Source organism: Mesoplodon mirus (genome assembly GCF_964341445.2).
Source record: "Mesoplodon mirus genome assembly, chromosome: 3".
Taxonomy (NCBI): domain Eukaryota; kingdom Metazoa; phylum Chordata; class Mammalia; order Artiodactyla; family Ziphiidae; genus Mesoplodon; species Mesoplodon mirus.
The window spans coordinates 12,143,870-12,160,653 of record NC_138978.1 but is presented as its reverse complement, the minus strand read 5'-3'; positions in this window follow the sequence as shown (position 1 = coordinate 12,160,653).

The following is a 16,784-nucleotide window of genomic DNA, read 5'->3' as shown; positions in this document are numbered from 1 at the left end:
TCACCCTCTTTAATTAATTTAGCTCCCAACAAGGAGTTGCTGAGATTCCTCCATCTGAGTACGTGCCCTCTGTTTCTCATAGGAAAGCCCATTTCATCAGTTTCCAGTAGTAAAGAGAAGGACGGGGACCACCTTACCGATTTCTCTGCCATTAGCCGCTTGACTCTGGCTTTCAGCTTCTCCTCTTGCTGTAGCCTTTCCTCGGTCAGCTTCTCCTTCTCTGCCAGATGCTGCCGTAACTGTTCTTGCAGCAAATACTGCTGAGTTTCCCGAGAACTGTTGATCCTCATCTGAAATGAGGGGAAGGGAAACTGCAGCTGATGGGGGACAGGACTAACGCAGGAGTCATTTCCACTACCTTTGGGGGCGGGACAAAGGTTCACGAAACTTTCTTCAAAACACAGAACAATGATGCTTAGCTTAGTAACTAATAGCGAAGTAGTAGAGCATCGTGGTTAAGAGCTCAGACTCTAGATCTAGATAGAATCTCAGCTCTAGATCTTTCTAGACACTTCTTCGTATAGAAAATAAGCGGGTGAGCTAAGGCAGGCCATCTTCCTCCTCATTCATCCCTGCCGGCCGCTTGGGTGCGGGATTCCGTGGAGAGCACGGGCCCATGAAGGGGCTCTGCAGCACACCTACCTGACCTACTACCCTTTCCAAATTGGCTTTAATGAGGTTTTCTCTGTTCCTCATTTCTTGCAGCTGAAGCAATTTCCTTCTGGAATCCTCCCGAAGCTTCTCTTCAACCTGAAAGGATGATGAAACCGAGGGCTTGCTGCTAATGTGATCATCATGCCCTTTGGGGAAACTCTTCTGGGGGGTGCTAATGGCAGTGGGGGAGTCCCTGAGGGGTAGGGACAGCTGCAGCCCAGCAGCATGGGTCACAGGCATGCACAGGATAGCAGCAGACTCACAGGGAGTTGTCCCCTACGGGAAAGGGCCGAGCTCTGCACCCGGGGCTCAACTATGTTCTACCGCACACTCCCATCCCAGCTCAGTCCCTAACAAGCCGTATGACCCTGGGAAAGTTATTTCACTGCTCCGGGACTCAGTGTCCTCATCTGTCCAATGGGGATGATAGTATAGTATCACTGCGTAGAGTTCTTGTGGGGATTCAATGTTCGGAATAGTGCTTAAGGGCTCTGTGAGTGTGTTAAGTACTCTTGTGACCTATGAAAGGGGGACGGCAATGTCCGCCGTACAGTCTCGTTCTACTAACTCGTGATGGGTACTTGGAAATGTTATGATTGGGTTTCTTATCATAACTGTTTGTCGTTACCACTTTGAGCACACTCACTGGTGGTAACCTCTCTGGAGGCTTGCTAAAGCAATGTCTTTTAAGAATTGCAGCCTGCCAAGGAAGGCATTTAAAGAGGAGAAGCTTGCCTACTTTTCCCCCCTTGCTTGGGTAACAGTCAACGCACGGTAAGCTTGGGAGTGCTCCACGCTTCCCTTGGCTGGCCTGTGTAGGCCTCGCAGCTGCTCAGTTTTTAGATGCACCTGCTGAGATCTGGGCCCTGGCACTAACAGGAAATGAGGCAAACTCTCGTAAATAAATGGAAAGATTTTGTGCTGAAACAAATTCACAGGCTGTTTTTTTAGGGATCTGAAGAGGGGGATCACAGGGATATAATAAAAGACCCAGAAAAGCCCTTAAGAGCTTTCTTCTGAGTAGTGTGGTCCAGTGGAAGAGCCTCTGCTGAGCTCTGTTACATTGGAAAAGTCATCTAAGCTCTCTGGGCCTTAGTTTTCTCCCACGTCTAAACATGCTCTGACTTCTATGTCAGCAGCCTTTTTCATGTGCTGCAAAAGCCAAGTCCAGCCTTGGACTCTGCCCCTGTTTGTGTTCTGCATGAACAGCCCCCGTTCCCAGCCCCAAGCCTCAGAGTCACCTTCAACAGCCGCCCTGCTCCCTCTCTCACACTCAGGGGTCTCACGCCTGTCCTCCAACCCCTCTCACATGCAAGCTGGACTGTGACAACTGGCCTCCTCGCCTCGAGTTTAGTTTCTTCCAGTGCAATCTTAACGGTACTGTGAGAGTTACCCAGCTGTAAGGCAGCTCTGTCCAACAGAACTTTCTGCAATGGTACAGGTACTCTGAGCGAGGCTGTGTTGTCTAATACGGCAGCCACCAGCCACATCTGGGGATCAAGCACTCGAAATGGGGCTGGTGTGATGGAGGAACTGAACTAAAAATTTTACTTAATTTTCATTAATTTCAGTGTAAACAGTAGCATGTGGCTGTTTGCTACGCCAGGGTCACTGAAGTCAGACGAACCTGGAGTCAGACAAAACCGACTGTGCCATTGGGCTAGTTACTTTACTAGTAACTAGTAGCCTTGACTTTCTCATCTGTAAAATGGAGAGGATGATTTCTAGATCACAGCGCTGTTGTGAAGATGAAGCGATGAAATGTTCAAGGAAACTCCTAGTACGTGAGAAATTGTAACTATCATTTTCACCCTAATTACTGTCCACGAAAGTCATTGCATCAGTCACTTGTTCAGAAGCCTTAGTAGCTCCCCACTGCCTGTGTGGTACAGAGCCCAAGCGCCTGAACTAAGGCAAAACACCAAGCCAGGGATTCAAGAAGCCCCTACGAACTCTGAACGAGGTAAATAAAACTGAATCCACACCTAGATAAACCATAATAAAACTGCTGGAAATCAAGGCAAAAGACAATCTTAAAAGCAACCGGAGAAAAAGACAGATTATGCAAAGGTACAACAGTTAGGCTTACAGATGACTTCTAAATAGAAATAATAGGAGCCACAAGACAATAGTGACATATCTAATGCTGTATCTAATGTGCTGAAAGAAAAGAATTGCCATTGTAGAATTCAATACACAGTCAAATGTGTTTTAAGAATGAAGGTTAAATATACATCTCCAGACAGACACACAGGCACATTTGAGAATTTGTCATCAGCAGAGCCACAATGAGGGAAAACATTAAAGGCTATTCTTCAGACACAAGAAAAATGAACCCAGGTGGGTGATCAGAGATGCAGAAAAGACAAGCAACAATAAGGGTAATGTGTGGATATGATACTGACTATAGAAAAACACTAATAATGTCTTGTGGGGTTTTAAGTATCAAGAGCAGTTTAGAAAATGACAGCAATGGCTTATAAATCTGGAGGGGCTAAGTGAAGTTAAGGTGTTTGAAACTCATTGCACTGTCAAGGAGAAGGGCATAATTATCAACTACTATTGCCTCTTGGTAAGTTAAGAATGCAGGGCTTCCCTGGTGGCGTAGGTGTTGAGAGTCCGCCTGCCGATGCAGGGGACATGGGTTCGTATTCCGGTGCGGGAGGATCCCACATGCCGCGGAGTGGCTGGGCCCGTGAGCTATGGCCGCTGAGCCTGTGCATCTGGAGCGTGTCCTCCGCAAAGGGAGAGGCCACAACAGTGAGAGGCCCGCATACCGCAAAAAACAAACAAAAAAAAAGAATGCATATTGTAGTCTTCAGGATGACTACTAAGAGAATAGTAGAAGAGTGAAAAACTTAATTAATGTGTGATTTTGGTGAGTCAAGGATGAATGCTATTGTCTTACTATTACTAAAAGAAGTGTAAAAAAGTGAAATATTTCCAAGCTAATAGAGGGGGAAAGTGGAATAAGAGAAAACCATCCACTCAGAAGGAGGCAAGAAAGGAGAGAAAGGAACATAACACAGATGGTACATCTGGTATTGAGCAAGAAGGTAGATTTAAACCCCAGGACACGAGTAATTACATAATATAAATGGACTAAAAGTCAAAGATTGTCAAACTGGATTTTGTAAAAATGATACGCTATTTGAAGGCATATGTCTAAACCTTAAGACAAAAATTGACAGAGAACATATGAAAAAGATATGGTATGAAAACTGTAACCAACAGAAAGCCAGTGATGAAGCTAAATGACAAAGGAGACGTTAAGGAAGAAACACTACTAGAGATGAAAAGGGACATTTCATGATGATCTGAAGTTTTGCTCTACAGGAAGTATTAGGATTCTAAATTCATATGCACCTAGTAACACAGCCTCAAAATATATAAAGCAAACATCGTTCATATTAAAAGAAGAAACACTCAAATTACAAACATGTTGAGATTTTTAAAAACATTCTCAATGATGGAACAAAAAGACAAAAAAAAATCAATATGAGAATTTAAGTTGGAACAACATCATTGGCAAACTTGATTTAATGGATCAATTCTTTCTTAAATAATTTCACAATTAAGATTTGAAGGCAGTCTACGGTAGTGGTTACACACAGGAGCTTTGGAGTCAGGCAGACCTGGATTCAAGTTCTGCCACAACTACTTTATGCAAGTGAACTTGGATAACTTCCTTCACCTCTGTGAGCCTCAGTTTTCCCGACTGTAAGGTGGGGTTAATACCAGTATAGACCGCATGGGGTCATTGTGAGGATGAACAGAGATGATGCAGGTGGAGTGCTTGCCCCAGAGTGGTTCCCAGGCCGACCTGTCCCTGCCATACCTTGCTCTTTTCCCGCAGCATCATAGAGATCCGGCTCTGCTCGGTACTGCTCCTTTTCAGCTCCACCCTGAGCTTCCTCATTTCTTTTTCCATGTCCTGGATTTGCTGAAAGAGTTCCAACAACAGGGAAGTCAACTTCACAGCTCATTTCATCCGGTTCATTAAGGCAGAAACCTAGTCTGGGATTCGCTTCATTCCTTCCCTTGGGGGACAATTCCACATCTTTGAGGCAAAGTAGACTTTCTTTCAACGGATGCAATGAAAGGGCTGGGTGAGGGAAAATTTGAGTTTCTTTTGAAGATCAGCATGGATCCTGGATTAAACAGTACAAGATACCTATCCACTCATTAGAATCTCTTTCCTTGGGGTATATTTTTGAGTTCAATCTAAATAAGGGCTGTTTGGAAGACACAATGGGCACAGTTTGGAAAAAAAGAACAATGACACTTTTCTTTTTTCTCAGTTGAGTCAGAGAAGTGTGCTCCTGACAGAGAGAAGAACACACGTCTCCTGCCCCCGTCCCAGGCACCGTCCTTCCCAACGGATGGAAAACGTATGCCTGGTGATGTGCACGAGGGTTTGGGCTGGTACAGGGGGTGAACATTTACATTGAGTGGTCTTTTCATTGTATTCATTTTTATGTTCACCTTCCATACAAGGCCATTGATACATTTGCTTTTTATTTTGTTTTTACGAATTGTTGTAAAATTGAATGTATTTAAGTAAAAATACTTCAAGAAGAGTTGTGTGAATAACAGTGTTCAGGGCTGTGATAAAACTTGTGACAGTGGATCATGAAAGTCTGGGCATCACAAGTCCAGGGGTAGGGACCGCGGTGAATTTCTAGCAGCATACGGTGGCCACCTCCCGTCCCTTTCCCCAGGGGAAACCTGATGAGGGGCCTTGAGCCAACTGCCCAGAAAATCTGGGGAGCGTGTGTTTTCCATGGTCTTTTCACCCATCTCTTTGAGGCTAGCAAATCAAAGAATTAGGAGACTACAATAACAGACAAACACCCAGAAAGCCCCAGAGCTTGTGCTAGCTAATGGGCCAAGGAACCCCTCCAAAACCCTCAAGGCCACAATCTAGGCTTTCAGTGGACACCTAGGGGTCAGGAGGTTCAACGCACGGTTTTGCAGAGTTTTAACTCTTTCTCTTGGGCTTCCCACTTCTCCTTCTGGGCATCTTCCTTCTGTAACTCTTCTTTCAGCACTGAGCACTGTGGAGAAAAAGGACAAGGCCACGGGGGCTTGGCTGGGGGTCCCAAGTACCTGTGTTCACGCCCAGGAGTGTTTCCTGCTGTATAACCCAATCACACCGCTGAATTCTGAGAGGCGAGACCCTTTGTGTGATGGGAGCACGGGATCCTGCAGTCGTTCCCAGTTCACCCCTCTCATGAGTTCTGAGGAATAGAGCGTCTAAATTCCTCTTCAAAAGCCTGCAAACTTCACCGCAGGGGAAATCCAGCTTTGTAGAGTCTGGGTACTTAGGGTGCAGGAATTGGGATATTTTCACGCTGTGACCAGTGAGGGTGGAAGGGGCCGAGCCAGTGAGCCCAGGTCCATCTTAGGGCTTTTGTGCAGGTTGCATCTCAAAGACACAACTGCCGTGACTGGTGTGGAGGGGTAAATGGAGCTGTCTTGCCCGAGGGCGGCTTGGCAACAGGCATTAAGGGCATAAGGATGGATGTGCCTTCTTTTGACCCAGCAATTCCCACTTTAGGAATGTACCTTAAGGACAATGACTGGAGAAATAAGTAAATCTGTAGTTTCAAGGATGCTCTTCACAGAATTGTCAGTAACAGTGGAAGAAAAAAAAAAAGAGGAAACAACCCAAGTGTTGTTTAGAACAGCAGACCACTTTATAACACTGGGTACATCCAGGAGAAAGTATGTAGCTTTTAAGACGAATGATAAGAGCATTGATTTATTAGAATGGGAAAATAATCAGTATTTAAAAATTTAAAAAATATGCATAGTATAAATTCACTATAAAATGATTGATTGATTTCTAGGCAATATATAGAAACAAGACTGGAAAAACAGACATGAAAATATTAACACTGATTTCTCAAGGTAGCATTTCCTCTCCTCTCTTTTTACTTTTTCTTTTCAATGTCAACTACATATTTTTCTAAAATTAACACACATGATGTATGTCATTAAAAAAAGGCATCTCAAATGTTCACAAGAGCAGTACCCTTGGTGGTGATGAGCCCTTGTGCTATTGGCCAGCACAGTCTAGAGGAGAAGGGACCTCATTCCAAGGTCAACGAGGAAGGGGAAACGGGGACATAAATCATTCAAATGCACTTCAGGAGGTAGAAGAGCCAAGCAGGTGCTGTCTTTGCAGATTCCTTCTACTTAGCACCAGCTCTGCATCCCCTTCCCGTCCCCAACACACACACACACACACACACACACACACACACACACACACACACACACCACATTAAACAGCTATAGCACATGCCTGGGAAGACACTCTGCTGGGGAGAAACGAATGCAGAGGGCTTGGCCAGGCAGCCGACCCGGGGCAGAGGCAGAAGAGCACAACTAAAACCAGCCTCCCACTTCTCGGAAAACGATTTTGTCATCCCCATTTCACAGATGGTGAAATGGAGGCCAAATAAGTTACAAGAAAAGAAAGCTCTGGGGTTGCACCCTGGTCTGTCTGATCCCAAAGCTCATGCAGTGCCTTTCACCAGCTCCAAACTGGGTATGGTACTATGTACTAGGTATTACTTACTGTGCCTTTTCCTCGGAACCTCAAGATCTGTACTCACCCCACCCCCATGCAGACCTAGCTATCGGGTAGCCTCTGGGAATCTCTGAGTTGCCACCTGAGATGAAAGCTTTGAGATTTTACCTTGACTCACAGAAACAGGCACATCATACAAATACTGAGAAATCTTATCCTATAGAGGCAGGATTCTAAAGTTAGCATTGAAGGCAAGATTTGCAAATGGTCAGTTACATGGAAAAAGCTCTTTGCTTGCCTACCACGTTCATCTTCCATAGAGACATTCTACACACTAAAGTCTAAGGAGGAAATGAGAGTCTGCGTGTTTGCATCTGGATCTTCAAACGTTCTGCTTTGAAGACAATTATGAGAACCAGTGGTTCTGGGACCATGATGCAGCTGGGTGGTAATCCGTGCTCACAGAGAGATCGTATTCTGTTTAATGTTAAACTTTGCAATGGCAGTATATGCTCATATGTGTTTGTTGCTGGGATTAAACAAACTCTTTTATAATAGGGGTTAGAGAATGTTTGCTTGATTTGAAAATATATTATGCTTCTTCTGAGCCACATACATGCTGTGCTTTGAAAGGCTTCAGAGAAGTTGGCCACCTGCCCAGCAGCTACCCTCCCTGTGTCCTTGGGCACTGGCCTCATCTCACCACCGTGTGTCATGTGACTCCACTGTGTCTGCTTTTCGCAGCTACAATTTGCTGATGACCCGACACTCACTCTGGAGCTGAGGGCTTCGAGCTGGTGATCCTTTTCTTTGTTCTCACTTTTCAGTTGATTCACCTCCTGTTGTAGTTGTTGAACTTGACCATCCTTTACTAACACGTCTCTTTGCAAAGATGACACCATCTCTGTAAAAGAACCAAACCAAACCAAAACAAAAGACTCATGGAGGTCAAAGAGGCAGGAAGGATCATTGGCAACACCATGGCTGTCAGCCAACGTTTGGACAAGACCTTCCAAGCCTGAGCCACCACCGGTGCCCGCCTAGAACTGGGGAGGCTTTTTGCAAGGGTCCCAGAGCAGGAATGGGAATGAGAGCAAAGTCCACGGAACAGGGTTTGAGGCTTCAGTGAGAATGAGGGGCAGTCAGCACCAGCGAGAGGAGAAGCCTTTGGGGGCCCCTTGTGGGCACAGGCCAGGCAAAGCCGGGAGGAGAGGCCACACCATGGGCCTGGGGAACAAAGGCCCAGCACAGGGAAGGTCCAGGAATTCTTCTCCAGAGGCCAGGAGACGGGCGTGTGGCAGAGGGCACTGCTGGGCACTATTGATGGGGTGGGTGGTTGGTTTCACAGTCCTCTGAGTTTGGACCCCTCTCTACCACTTATTAGCTTGGTGGTCTTGGACAAGCTATTTCACCTCCCACTGTCTGTCCCACACAGAGTTATTGTAAGGGTCAAATGAGACGGTATGTCCCAAGAACACAAAGTGGCTAAATTATGTTTGTTCCATGGCGCCTATTATTTTTCTTGGCACCCAGTTTCCAAAATGGCCCCAATGATCCCTGCTGCCTAGAATTCATGCCCTGTGTAGCCCCTCCCACCCTGAATAGGGCTGCCAGGGGAACCAATATGATACTGTGGAAATGACAGACTGTTTCCTCTCAGGCTGGGTCATAAAAGACACTGTGGCCTCCTCTTTGCTCCCTCTTGAATCACTCACTCTGGGGGAAGCCAACTGCTGTGTTGTGAGGACACTCAAGCAGCCCTAGAGAGAAGCATGTGTGCTGAGGGACTAAGGCCTCCAGCCAATAGCCACATGAGCAGCCATTCTGAAGGGGGATCCTCCGGCGCCCCCCGAGGCTTTAGATGACATGACTTATGCCCCAGCCAACATCTTGCCTGCAACTCATGAGAACTAAGTCACCCCCCGCTCAAATTCCTGAACTACAGAAACTGGAGGAGATAATAAATATTGGTTGGGGTTTTATCCATTACATTTTGGGGTAACTTGTTATGCAGCAATAGATAACTACTCCATTACTGTAGTATCATTTTTTTTAACATCTTTATTGGAGTATAATTGCTTTACAATGGTGTGTTAGTTTCTGCTTTATAACCAAGTGAATCAGTTATGCATATACATATCTCCCCATATCTCTTCCCTCTTGCATTGTAGTATCATTTTGAATAAAAGTGGGAAGAAGGGTGCATAAATGCAGTGGTATTGGGTTATCTCCTACGGTTCTTTTCTTGAAAGAACATCAGGCCCAGTTTTAGTGGTAGGTATCAATCAAGAATGTCTATGAAATAAAGCACAAAATGCTCCAGAATTTCATTTTAAAAATGAGCTTTGCCTCCAGGACACAGTTCAGTTACTTGGAAATCCCTCTGGGGCTTGCCACACTTTGAGTGGGTCCAGCCCATCTCAAGCGTTATCCCAACCCAGGTCTGTCCGACTCCCTGATCGGAGAAGGTGGGATCTGAGACAGGCTTGATGCTTGGATGAGGTTTCACTGGCCGACATACGGGAGGAAGGTGAGGACCAGTGAGTTCATCCTTCCATTCCTGGTGCCCAGAACAGCACCTAGCCTGGGGGAGGTGCTCAAAAAATATCTGAGGACATCCCAAGTGAGGGAGGAGCATAAGCAGAGACCTGGGGGCAGCAGGGGGTGGGTGTGGGTGTGATTAAGTTGCAGAGTGAGGCAGAAGGAAAGCACAGATTCATACAGAGATGGTGATTCACGTGCGACTCAATGCTATGCCTGGCTTCTACAGCTGTGGGCATGTTTCCTGCTATGCGCTGGCTGCTTTCAGAGTGATGTGCCCCTCCAAGGCTCACTGCCTCCTCCCTGTCACCTGCTTCTCTCCCTCCCCTCGTCTGTGAGTGGTCCCATCCTCTTCAGGTCTCTAGGCATGCCAGTTCCTGCTTGAAAACCTCCACTGGATTCCCAACACCCTTGGAATAAAAACCCAGACCCCCAGACCCTGCCCAGACCCACAATCCCCTGTTCACTCCATGCAGCCTCTCTTGCCCTTGGCTTGTCCTTGCGCACCTGAAACAGGTCCTCTCTAAAAGAAGGACATAGCCGTGGAGGATACAACATAAACTGGTTAGAATCAGCTAGGTCCAAGGGGGCGTAAGATTCGACTTCCAGGGGAACTGGAGCCTCATTACAGGCTCATTGTAATACATGAGCGAAATGACACACGCACCAGCACCAGGACAGTTCCAAGGCTGAGCATAAAGGTCAGAAAGTGGGTGGTGGGGCTTCCCTGGTGGCGCGGGGGTTGAGAGTCCGCCTGCCGATGCAGGGGACACGGGTTCATGTCCCGGTCCGGGAAGATCCCACATGCCGCGGAGCGGATGGGCCCGTGAGCCATGGCCGCTGAGCCTGCGCGTCCGGAGCCTATGCTCCACAACGGGAGAGGCCACAACAGCGAGAGGCCCGCGTACAGAAAAAAAAAAAAAAGTGGGTGGTGGCGCAATTCCTGGAAATCCCCGCCCCTTCCCCAAAATATTAGAGTTGTCCCAATCCTCCCACTCATTAGCCTATAAAATTACCCAGCCCATAAAAACTAACCGCCCCATATTTGCGGGCCTCTAGCCTTCTGAGATGGCCCACACTCTGTCTGTGGAGTGTGTTTCTCTCTAAAGAAATCCACTTCTTACTTTGTCTCTCACTGAATTCTTTCTGCGATGAGACATAAAGAACCTGAGCTTTAGTAAGTCCCGAGACCAGATGCGTGATCTCGATTAAAAGACAGTGGGTTCTCACTGGGTTCGAGTCCCAGCCCACGGGTTCAAGTCCCACCTGAGTTCCATGGTTGCACACCCACTAAGCTGGTCCCCCTTGGCCTCCCCGCTTGAAGCGCTGGCCACCACGACACACAGTTTATTTTCTCCACAGCACCACTGCTCTCTGACGTGGGCTTGTGTATTCATCCGTTTACTTTTATTGTCTGTCACCCCCTCCCAAATCTGTGAGTACAGGAATCTGACTGTCTTGCTTGGCTCTCCCTCCCCGGAGCCTGGAACGGGGCCTGACACCTAGTAGGAGCTCAAGAAACATGTGGAAGCAATGAAGGAATCCAGGGAATCAAAGCTCAGCCACAGCTGTGTGTTGGCTGCACCTCTCACAACCCAAGCCCTTTATCAGGGAACCACCTCTGATCAAATTAGAAAATGGTTTCACTTGGGCCCAAGTGCACTCGGCTGAAATGGGTGAGACCATGGGTGCCTTAAAAGAGTGAGCCCATTTTGTCCACGCTCTAGTTTGCACTCAGGCTGCTTTGTGGAAACACCCAAGCCACAAGGTGACCTGTGTTCTCCCTGGTGGGGCCAGTGCTCAGGAGACCTTGTAGCCAAGAGATAACATTCTCTCAAATATTTACCAGGCCCTGCCCTCGGAACTGGGCGGCAAGAGACCTCCACTGAGGGAGAACTCTAATGCAGCGACACGGGTGATCCCTGAGGCTGCACCCATGTCACGGGCACAGGTGTGCTGGTTGACTGGTGATGTCTGCAGGGGGAGGGCAGAAGCTCTGGGGCCTGAATGCAGAAGGGCCTCACCTGATGTGATGGCGGCCTCCCTCCTTAAGTTCTCGGCCTCGTGCTTCAGGGAGGTGATTTCTAAGATTCTCTCAGACAGGGTCTGGCACAGCACCTTGTTGTACACTTGCTGTAGGGCACTGATCTGTGGAAGGAGGCAACACACTGTCAGAGGGTCCCAGCCAGGCCTGCAGGACACGCCGGTACTTCTCCAACGTTGGGCAAAGAGTCGGGTTGATCTTGGATCGGGGTGTTGGGGAAACCAAGGTTTTCAGTTGTCACTAGTGGAAGGGGCAGGAGGGGCCTGTTCCTTCAGTGACCACCATGTCATCGGTCCTCGAGACACGGACCTTATCTTTGTGGCCACCCAGGGGCTCGGGTGCTGCTGTCTTCCTATGACCTGTGGGTTTTCAGCCATAAATAGACCAGCTGTTGGTTCCAGATCATCCAGCACTGACTGGATGCACAGCAAAGTTCAAGAGCCAGGAGCAGGTTATGAAATGAATTCCCTCTAATGAGAATAGAGGGTAGTTTATACCTCACAGAACACTCCAGAGTTTACAAAGCCCGTTCACACATGCTACAATGATACTCGTCACAGCGTTGCTGAAGGCTGACGTTCCCATGAATGTGCCCATTTTGCAAGGGAGCCAGGTTGAGACTCAGAGAGGCGAGGCCCCCTGCTCGGGATCACGCGGCTGGTCAGACGTGGAGTCTGATTCAAACCCAGTGTTTAATTGCCTGGTGCTCCGCAACGGGAGAGGCCACAACAGTGAGAGGCCCGGGTACCGAAAAAAAAAAAAAAAAAGCAGGTTGTCAACCACCTGGATTAACCATGACCACATTGACGGCTGAATTTATATTAGCTGTAATAAACACAGGTCCATGATTTACTCAAGAAATCACTATCCATTTTTTTTCAAATTATCTATTTGTTCTTTGTGTTATTTCTCCAATATCTGCTTCTAACCCTGAGAAGAGTGTAAGTTGAACGGGACACCCTAAAAAAAATTCGAAGTAGTTTGCACATCGAGTGCGTACAGTACACATGAATTCTGCCAGGAAGCCCTGGAGCCTGCAGAGAAGGTGGAAACTTAGACCTTGCCCTTGGAGAGCTTGTTATGTGCTCTGCCATTTGTAAGTAATTGTGGACAGTACAACGACTATGAGCCACTGTGTAGAGAAGCCACAGAGGTGCCACAGACTGTGCTGGGCACTTAATGCATGTGGTCTCATCTGATCTCCAGAATAATCTTGGAGGAGGCATTTTACCCCTCATTGTGTGGATTAAGAAACTGAAGCTCAGAGAGGTTAAATGACTTGCCCAACGTCTCACAGCCAGGAAGTGGTGACACAATTTGACTCCAATACCTGTGCTCTTAGGACTTCTAGGTTACTCGAAGTCATGATTTATTACCTGCTTTCCATACTCACAAACGGATCTTAGACGATTGGTTAGTGAATGATAGGATATTTTCCAAGTTAAAAAAAGGAAATGAACATTAGATGGTGTGAAAAAACACAAGACATCGCATGGGCTACTTAGAAATGGGATTTTCTAGGAACACTGACAACTGTCTTATGGAAGTGTTATTCATCTGGTACATGCCACGCGCTGGAAGCAGCTCAGAGGACCCCAGCCTCCATCCGGGAAGACCTGTGGTATGTTCACTGCTGTACCAGAGGAGTCCTGGGCCCAGCTGGTACCCGCTCACGAGAACCGATTGTTAAATGTCCAGGAATTTTGCCAACTGGTTGATAAACACAGCCATTAATACGAATTAACTTACATAAGTTTACAATTAAATTATATCAGAAACAAAAGTTATACAAACTTAAAACTCACCCTTTCCTAATTATTTTACTCTATTTTATTATTACCTATGCTCTTGAGGTTATTTCACTCTACTATATGTTTCTGTTGGAAATGTTACATAGTAATGTGTTACCACACCTCTCTTTCCTTCTCTGTATTCAGGGATGTGTCATTGGGAGCTTGAAATTGACCGTGGAGGGCGTATTACACCATAGAAATCAGGAAATGTTATAAATGAGGGCTTGGTTTTTAAAAAGTTTTATACATAGGTTTAATAATGGTGGTTCATGTAGAGCTTGATTTTGTTTGTTTGTTTGTTTTGTTGATTGCCTAGACTTAAGATGGTAATGGAGAAAATGTTAACAATGCAGATTATACAAAAGCATGTTGTGTCTTAGCCGTTATGTTATGAATAGAGCAAAAAATTGGGGAAACGTTCTTCCAGTATTTAAAAATTATTATCTGATGCAGCAACAAAGTCACTCATGTCACTGATGAACATGTGAAGTTCTAACGTCTTTCTTTTTTCACTTGTATTATTCATAAATCCAAAATATCCAAAAATACCCACCAGTGCTCAGCTTGGGAACTCTCTCATTCGTCAACTGCAATGAGAAATTGGCTATGGATACAAGAGTTCAGCTAAAGTCAATGAAAGCATTCTGTGAGGGTCAGCTGGCTATATAGAATTTACAAGAAAGAGTACTGTATTTCTTGTTATATGGAAAGACTGTGCTACACATTCTTTATATCAGTAAACCTTATGCTATGCATCCATGTACTTTACTTTTCCCAGAGAGCTGGTCATTAAATATTTACCAGCCAATTGCTGGCTGTGCTGGCACCCAGCAGAGTGCCTGCTATGGTAGGTGTTCGCTGACTGAGCTGAACGGTTGGCAAACGGAGTGTAAATAAAAAGCACTTTGATTCTGGGGCTGGGATGGGGAAAACACATGCTAAGCCTGGCGCATCTTGTAACAGCAGAGAGTAAGGAAGTGCCCAAAACGAAAAGGTGGGGAGATGCTCAAGGACACAGCAAGCAATCTGAAAGAACTCCCAGTGGCCAAGGCTGGAAGAATTTGAGCGAAGAAATATTTAATGAGTATTGGATTATAATTCAAAGTGTAAAATCAGTATACATGGATCCATACTGACATAGATACATTAGTGAGTAAATACATAAAGGAGGGAGAAGAGACCGGCTTCCTTACAGAAGAATTTAACATACATAGATGTGGAGCTTAATTCCCATGGTCTGGAAGGGCCTGGGGGGTAGGGGTGATGGTGGCGAGCAGGGACACTGACCGCAGCATGGAGGAGCCATGGACCTGGAAAGACAGAATGGAGACTAGAAAACATGGCCAGTAGATCTCAGAAGCCAGGAGAGGGTGCTACTTGGTGCCAGGACAAATGGCCTTTATCTCAACAGCTCCCGGGGTGTCACCGTAACTCAGAGACGGGTAATAATTCTATGTCCCCAAGAAAAGGGTAAATCATGTACGGGGCTTCAGTGTGAGAAATCAGGGTTATACATTTAGAACACAGAACCGCCAAGTTATACATTATTTTTAGGTTTTGGAACTTAAAAGAATTAAGTCCCTTTGAGCTGTTCAGAAAAGCCATTCGTTTGGGGTTTTCCCAGCGGTGTTCAAGGAGATCTGGCCCATCTAATTTTCCCATTTTCTTGTAAATCTTCAATCTTACGGTTTTTCCTTTCCTTTCAAGTTCTAATCAGCTTCCTGATCAGTCCATAAAATGGGAAATAGAATCTAATGAGAAAACAGCCGGATTTTTGCAAATAGCTTTTGCTACCCCTAGACTTGGCCTGCTTCAATTCGGTCTTGCCAGATAGAGAGACGGAATGAATGAATGAATGAATGAATGATCATCAACTAAGTTCAGAGAAGGAGCAACGTGGTTCTGATTTGGTAACAAAGGGTGTGGTCTGCCAGAGGAAACAGGACGCGGCCTGGTTCCTGACCGAGTCTGGGTTCTGTCTCAGCAGGATGCTAAGGGTTCAGCCCGCGCTCCCGTCTCCACCTCCCCCGATGTCATCTGCATCGCCTGTAGACATCTGGTGACAACACAGCCTCAGGGGTCCTTTTGTGTGAGTTTTTGCTGCAGAGGCCAAGCCTGAGGCTGCCTGCTGCCCCGTGCCCTCCACTTCACTGGTCTCGGGAAATCGCCTTTGATGTAAAACACACAGCCTCAGGAGTTCTCATCACATAAGTAAGTCCCCACGGGACCTGTAAGAGCACAGGGTAGAGGAAATCCTACAAGGTCAGGTAGGAGATGACAAAGCTTGACCAGAAAGAGGCTTTGTTCTGAAGGGCACCATACTCTCTGGCCATTCACTCAGTTGCCGGCTTCTCAACCCCCGGTACAGTAAAGCCACATCCTCCTCAACAACGGGCCCTATTCAGAGGTCCCAGGAACGTGGAAACACCACCCTTCTTGGGGATGGACAACTAAGGCCCAGACTCTGAGCTTCTCATCACACCAGTTCACCACAGGAGAGAAATGAGCAACTCTGCTTCCTTGGAGACTGGCCTGGGACTTTTCCAATGGAAAAGTGGATTATTCATCATTTTCCTCCCCCCAGATCCCTAGTGGCAAATCCCGTTAGCAAGGCTCCACTTAGGCAATAGGAATGCTTCCTAATGTCATGGACATCTTCTTTGTTTTTGCCTCCCCCGCATCCATTTCTTCCATCTTCTGGATGGGCATCTTAATTTTTTTGCAGGGAAGACACCCTTTCCCTGACAATCCTGAGTCCATAGAACTCTGACCCTTCCACCCCAGGGGTGAGACCATAACCCAGGCCTGGACAATCAGAGCATTCCTGGCCCCTGGCCTCAGTGATTGGTTCAGGGGAAGCCACGTGATCCAAGCCAGTGTCAATGAAGATGCTGGCTCTTTCCCTGGAACTGCTACTTTGTTGGAGGGCTCTGGGGCTGCTGGTGGCCACTTTCCTACAGGTGAGGCAAGAGTCTGTCTGAGATTGGGAAGCTAACAGGGAAGAAAGAGTCAGATTCCTGACCATGATTTGGGCACCTGGATCCAGCTGGCCCTAAGCTGCAGCTTTTGGCCTTTTCAGTTCCATGAGCTTTTTTTTTTTTTTTTTTTTTTTTTGCCTAGGCTAGTTTTAGTTGGTTTTCTGACACTTGCAAACAATCAAATTTCCTGGACAGTATGCTTACTGAGACTTTAGCATAAGCATCACTATGTACTC